This window comes from Protopterus annectens, chromosome 14.part0, assembly GCF_019279795.1.
Source record: "Protopterus annectens isolate FY-2018-M chromosome 14.part0, PAN1.0, whole genome shotgun sequence".
Classification (NCBI taxonomy): Eukaryota; Metazoa; Chordata; order Ceratodontiformes; family Protopteridae; genus Protopterus; species Protopterus annectens.
Genome location: NC_056748.1, coordinates 415,088,374 through 415,095,873, shown reverse-complemented (window position 1 = coordinate 415,095,873; position 7,500 = coordinate 415,088,374). Strand labels below are relative to the sequence as shown.

Genomic DNA, 7,500 nt, shown 5'->3' with positions numbered 1-7,500 from the left:
TTCCCCAACAACAGATGCACCTGGTGAGGTGCTGGAGAGGGGCGTGCAGTCACTAGTCCATGAAGGCAGACCCTTCAGTTCTGCATGTGGCATTCCTGCCCTTCCCCATGTAAAATGGGTTTTGGTCCTTTAAGTCTTCAATCTTGAGATTACATCACCCTGTTCTTGAGAACATGAGAACCCCTTCTTTCACTGGGAGTCATGAGGGGATATGGACACTCCCACCAGAGGCAACAATATCCTAGACCTAGTCATTACCAATATGAGTAATCGGTGTTCCACACCTGAAGTCAGCTCCTCGTTGGTCCATCCATAAGCTAATCACCCTTGATATCCACATCCCGCCCCACCTTCCATTAAGGAAACCATGGTAAAAAATTTCTCTAAAGCCAACTTCATGCTTCTTAAGACAGAAGTGGTGAACTTCATGACACCCATGCAGATGGACAATACAGTTACGACTGCTGAATCCTACACAAATGCACTCTATAAGCACTTACATGAGTGCATGGATCATGCTATCCCAAACAGAACCAAGATTCTATCCTCCAAAAAAAGAAGCTAGTCTGGTGGTCATAGGTTCATAGGTAGGTACTAGGCTCTAGGGCCTATATAAAAGTAGCCAAAAATGTACCCTGGCTTTCGCCACCCAAGAAAATTATTTTCCTGTGCCCCTGTCGAGCAGAGCCACAGAAGTGATCCCTGGGGTGAATTTCCTATTTCCCATCCAATCATCAAGATTTCTCTTGAAGAGTACTAATGAGGAGTTCTGTTTGACATAGATAGGTAGTTTGTTCCAGAGTATGGGAAGTCTCTGGGACAGGAATCTATCCCTTCAGCATGTTCTGTTTATTGTGGTGACAAGGTTTAGGTCCTTAGCGCGTGTAGCTCGGAGGGACTGGGATTTCTTTAAGTGGAGCATGTCCAACAGCTCTGGGTTTGACATAGCTTTGTATGTTAGGCAGAGATCGCCTCTGAGTAGGCGATATGCGATGGAGTAAAGCTGGAGTTTTTTTATTTTTTGAGATGGTCTGCATAGGGCATCTGTTTGAGGCCAGTAATCCTCTTTGTGAGGTATTTCTATGGCCTTTCCAGTTGCTGTAGATGTCTTGTGAGGTACATACCAAAAGGGGTGTTGTACTCTATAATGGGTCTAATGAGTGATGAGTAGAGGGGAACAATGACTTTTTTTTCTGGATGAGAAACCTTTTGTGATGAGGTGAGCCATGTAGAAGGATTTCCTGACCACTGTGGTGATGTGATTATCAAAGGAGATACTACTGTCCACCTGTGTCCCAAGGTCTCATCACTTTTTCAGCATTAAGTAGACTACAAGCTATGTGGTAGTTCATGGGTACAGAGTTTTTACCAAAGGGGATGACAATACACTTTTTGGCATTGAGCTTCAGGCCATGGCTTTGACACCAGGCATCTGTCTCAGTTAGGCCCTTTTGTAGTATGTCCACATCATTAGAAGTTTCAATTATGGCTCCTATTTTGCAGTCATCTGCAAACTTTGTTAGCCAAAGACCTTCTGTGATAGCCTGTACGTCAGAGAAGTAGATACCAAACAGGAGAGGACTCAGGACTGAACCCTGTGGTACTCCACTTGTCACTGGTCTGAAGTCGGATTTGGAGTCTGCTACTTTCACAGTGTGGGTTCTTTCCATGAGCCAGCTGGCAACCCATCTTGTGACATAGGGATTTTATACCTAGTTTAGTGAGCTTATCTATAATTCCAGAGTGGGGGGGTGGTGTCGAAAGCCTTGGTGAGATCTAGATAAGCTGTGTGAACCACCTTACCCTCATCTATGGCTTTGGTGACTACTTCAAGGAAATCAATAAGGTTTAGGAGACATGATCTGCCTTTTACAAATCCGAACTGGGTAGGGTCTAGAGTTTGGAGATTACCAATGTCTTTGTTTATGAGTTCCATGATGATACGTTCTATGGCCTTGCAGACCAGGCTCGTCAGGCAAATGGGGCAGTAGTTTCCGGGGTCCGTCGTGGCTCCCCCTTTGTGGAGTGGGATAACCATTGCGGTGTGCCATTCAGTGGGCACAAAGCCTGAGATGAGGCTATGATTGAACATGGTACTTGGGTAGGGTGCCAGTTCATTCTGTAGTTCATGTAGAACGCAGCCTGGGATATTGTCAGGTCCCATGGATGCTGTGTTCTTGGCTTTGGATAGTGTGTTTTTTACCTGTGCAGCCATGATTACAGGAACTTTGCATTCTTCCGGTACAGAGATGGGCCCTCTAGGGGGTGAAAGGGGGGTAAAGTTAGCACTGAACCTATCTGCCAGGATGTTGGCAATATCAGTTGGTTCTGTATATTTAGTGCCATTGTGCTAAAAACTCAGATCTGAGTGTTGCCATTGAGATTCTTGACATAGCTATAGAATGCTTTGTGGTTGTTTTTAGAGTCAGTGGCAATTTTGTTTTTGTAACTAGCTTTGGAGTATTTTATGAGGGATCTCAGCTTCTTACTGAGGTTGACCAGGGAGTTCCTCCAGTCATGGGATATTACTCTTTTTATGCAACAGTTTCGTTCTTCTGTTGTAGAGTTTGTTTATGGCAGGGGACCACCAGATTGGCTTCCTTTTTTTGGAGGATAGCATCTTGGTTCTATTAGGGATAGCATGATTCATGCACTTGTGTAAGTGCTTATAAAGTGTATTTGTGTAGGATTCAGCAGTCGTACCTCTATTGTCCGTCTGCATGGGTGTCATGAAGTTTGCCACTTCTGTCTTAAGTGTGAAGTTGGCTTTGGAGAAGTTTTTTAAGGTGGTTTCCCTAACTGGGGGTGGGGGCGGGATGTGGATATCTAGGGTGATTAGCTTGTGGTCAGATCTGACCAACAAGGAATTGACCTCTGGTGTGGAACACCGGTTGCCCATGTTGGTAATGACCAGGTCTAGGATATTGTTGCCCCTGGTGGGGGTGCAAGGCATTGGAATTTATGAATTCCAGAAAACGTTGAGCAAAGAGTTGGTACATGAGTAGTTTTCCCAGTTAATAGTGGGGTAGTTGAAATTGCCCATTATTAGAGTGTTGGGTTGTACCCTAATACTTTCCAGTGTATCAAGAAATGAGGAGTGGGAATTCTGGGGCATGGTGGGGGGGTCTGTAGCAAGCTATAATTTGGATTGCGGTCTTGCCCAGAGTTAGTTGCACTTGGATAATCTCGGATGCATTATGCTGTGCAACTAGCCTGTAGGTGTAGATATCCTTAATGAATATGGACACGCCTGCACCTTTTGTGCTTCATTCCGGGTTAGGTGGTTGAAAGGTGTGGTATGAATTATAGCCTGGTAATGCAAGGGTGCTCTCTGGAGCTTTGAACCAGGTCTCTGTCACTGCATAGATGTTGATGTTCTCCATTTTAAGGAGTGTCTCGAGTGAGTGCATTTTGAGGTTTAGACTTCTGCAGTGAGTAGCATTACCCTCAGATTTTGCTTGCTTGTACCTGTTACGGTGGTGAATTTGTCATTTGAACCTTGTCTAAAAAGGCACTATAGGGGTGGCAAGAACCTTAGCCAGTATCCGGAATCCCAAGGGCGACAGGTGCAGGCCATCTCTGGCAAAGCATCGTGGTCTGTCGATCATGTCATCCCAGGCAGACAAATACTGGATCCCCTTATAATAACACCAGAAGCTTAGCCAATTGTTGAAGTCAATCATTTTGTACTTGTACTGTGGTATCATTCTGGGTGATGGCAGGATGCTACCCAGGGCTAGGGTCATACCTGCCTGGGCTACAAGATCGGAGAGCTCCTCCATGTCTCTTTTCATGTAGTACAGGGAGGTACATCTCAGGTCATTCACACCAACATGAACAATGACAATGTCATATTTGTACTTGTTGTGGAGTGACCCGAGTGCGTGCATTATGTGGTGGATCCTGGCACCTGATAAGCAGCTGACAGTACCTTTTCTCCTTGTTAAGCATGGTGAGTGGAACATCAGTGTGCCTGACTATAGAGTCATCAAAAACTGCCAACAGGTCAAAAAAGTAACTAAAAAAAATATGCCAAGACCCTGGAAGAAAACACAATGAAGCTTACGGACAGGACGACTTAGTCAAGCCTTGTAGTTGTTGATTTAACAGTGTAGTCCACAGAAATCCACAGGATAAAAATGCCAAGGAACAAAGCTTTTCATCTGTAAAATAGTTTAATCCAAGCATTCGCTTCACAGGAAAAAAACACTGAAATCACACTAACGCTCCAAATGCAAGTATGTTTTCATTTCAAAAACTTCCTCAGATGTGGGCTGTTAACTACATAAGTGCATATATATATATATATATATATATATATAGAGAGAGAGAGAGAGAGAGAGATACATCAATTAACATTTAAAACCACCAATCTCATGCTGCATAGTAAATGAAGCATAATTGAAAATTATGTCATGAAAACTTTTAAAGGCACATTCTAAATGACTTATTTCTTGCATAAGAATAGACTATAGAGTTACTTATGACTAGAGTGTTGGGTACGTTGTTATGCCTTATGGGCTGTGGTTCAGTGGCACACTGAGTTCATGGGCTATGTGTCATTTGGGTTGTGGTGGGCGGTGGAGTTTGCTTGCATTTCTGCTTTGGAGGTCCCTGATGCTTGGGCAGGTTTTTATCGAAAGCCTCCATAAATGTAGGTGTGTGTTTTGGTTGTAAAGGTTTTGAGGGACTATGTGATGAGTGTGGTGTGGTGCAAGTGTTTACCTTCTCCTCTTCACTGTCTAGTCCAGTCTTGGGTGAAGACAGCTTTGCTTCCAGTTTGGCTATATAAGTGCATCTCTCACAGATTGTAGTGTTGGGTGGTAGGAGAAGAGGGTTGTCTGTGTACATGAGGCAATTGCTGCATTACTCCAAGATGCCCAGATTCATCAGGTAGACAGGAGAAATCACCGGGAGCTGACCCTTAGACATGCCTGGATAGGTACTTATTTATTAAGTACTAAAAATTGCTTTCCTCTAGACAAGTGAGGAAAGTTGAGTGCTGTAGTAATTTGCAGCTTATTTAGTGCTTACGAGTCCCCTGCCATAAAGAAACTGTACAACAGAAGGAAGAAATTGTTGCAAAAGAGAGTAAAAGCCCATGAGTGGAGGAGCTCCCTGGTCAGCCTCAATAAGAAGCTGAGATCCCTTATAAGATCCTCCAAAGCTAGCTACGAAAACAAAAGTGACACCGATTCTAAGGACAACCACAAAGCATTCTATAGCTATGTCATGAATCTCAGTGGCAACACCCAGATCTGCTCTGAGTTACAGCACAACGGCATGAAAATTACAGAGCCAACTGATATTGCTAACATCCTGGCAGCTAGGTTCAGTGCTAACTTTACCCCCCTCACCACCTATAGGGCCCATATCTATACAGGAAGAATGCAGAGCCCCTGTAATCACAACTATGCAGGTAAAAGCTGCACTCTCTAAAGCCAAAAACACAGCATCCATGGGACTGGACAACATCCCAGGCTGCATTTTACACAAACTGGCTCCCCACCTAAGCACCATGTTCAATCACAGCCTCACATCAGGCTTTGTGCCCACTGAATGGCATACAGCAACAGTTATCCCACTCCACAAAGGGGGAGCCACCACTGATCTGGGAAACTATTGCCCTATTAGCCTGACGAGCCTAGTCTGCAAGGCCATTGAACATATCATCATGGAACTCAAACAAAGACAACAGTAAACTCCAAACTCTGGATCCCACCCAGTTCAGGTTTGTGAAAGGCAGATCATGCCTCCTGAACCTGATCAACTTCTTTGAGGCAGTCACCAAAGCCGTAGATGAGGGTAAGGTGGTTCACACAGCCTATCTTGACCTCACCAAGGCTTTCAACACCATCCCCCATTCTGGAATTATAGCTAAACTCACTAAACTAGGTTTAAATCCCTACGTCACAAGATGGGTTGCCAACTGGCTCACTGACAGAACCCACACTGTAAAAGTTGCACACTCCAAATCTGACCTCAAACCAGTGACAAGTGGAGTACCACAAGGTTCAGTCCTGGGACCTCTCCTGCTTGGTATCTACTTCTCTGAAGTACAGGCTAACACAGAAGGCCTCTGGCTAATGAAGTTCACAGATGACTGCAAACTAGGAACCATAGTCGAGTTCCCAAATGATGTGGAAATCCTACAGAAGGGCCTCGCTGAGACAGATGCCTGGTGTCAGAGCCATGGCCTCAAGCTCAATGCCAAAAAGTGCATTGTCATCCCCTTTGGTTAAAAACGTTGTACCCATAAATTACTACATAGACAGCAGTCTACTTAACACCAAATGTGTGATAACAGACCTTGGGACCCAGGTGGACAGTAGTCTGTCCTTTGATAGTCACATCGCCACAGTAGTCAGGAAGTCCTTCTACGTGGCACACCTCATCATAAAAGGGGTCTCATCCAGGAAAAAAAGAGGTAATTGTTCCCCTCTACTTGACACTCATTAGACCCATTATAGAGTACAATGCCCCTTTTGGAATGTACCTCACAAGACATCTGCAGCAGCTGGAAAGGCAACAGAAGTACCTAACAAAGAGGATTACTGGCCTCAAACAGATGCCCTACACTGACCGTCTCAAAAAACTCCAGCTTTACTCAGTTGCATATCGCTTATCTCTGCCTAACTTATAAAGCTATGTCAAACCCAGAGCTGTTGGACATGCTACACCTAAAGAAATCCCAATCCTTCCAAGCTATATGGTCTAGGGACCTAAACCTTGTCACCACAATAAACAGGACATGCTGGAGGGATAGATTCCTGTCCCAGAGACTTCCCATACTCTGGAACAGGCTATCCATCTATGTCAAGCAAAGTTCTTCATTAGCACTCTTCAAGAAAAATCTTGATGAGTGGATGGGAAATAGGAAATACACCCTGGGGAACACTTCTGTGTGTCTTCTCGACAGTGGCACAGGAAAATAACTTTCTTGGGTGGTGTAAGACAGGGAACCTTGTTGGCTAGGCTTACATAGGCCCTCAGGCCGATACCCTAGTACCTACCTATGAACCTATGTCCCTTCACCCCTAGCCTCCCTGTCTGGCACCACCCGTCCTGGAGCTGGTAATGAAATCTTAGTCACCTGAGTCATAGTCAGTACTCTATCTTTCTGCAATACTGAGAGTTTTAAACTGTTGTTTTTAAAATATATTTTATATATACAATTTTGATTCAAAATTACTCATCTACTGCAATGCCACATGCAAAGTTTTTATCTGAATGGATACAGAACTATTTTCTGTTATATGCATAGCAATGGCCATTTTCTTTTCTGTCAGTATTTCATGCTGTCCTAAGGTTTTATTGCTTATAAGAACACATGAAATCTCTTATCCATCTAGTCATGATTTTACTATGCAGTAAATGAATTGAAATAGACAATAGCAGATCTAAGTTGAATAACGCTTTGTAATTTGAGAGGGTGGTGGGAAAGACCACTAGAAAGATAAGATGTAAAACATGAGGAAGAATTGAAATGATCTCATCCTA

At 43.9% G+C, this 7,500-nt stretch overlaps 1 protein-coding gene across 1 annotated transcript in view; it reads right to left on the bottom strand.

Annotated features, from left to right (window-relative positions):
- Positions 1–7,500, bottom strand: part of ADAM12 (ADAM metallopeptidase domain 12) — a 2,765,134-nt gene that overhangs the window by 316,228 nt on the left and 2,441,406 nt on the right. The gene's annotated exons all lie outside the window — the stretch shown is intronic.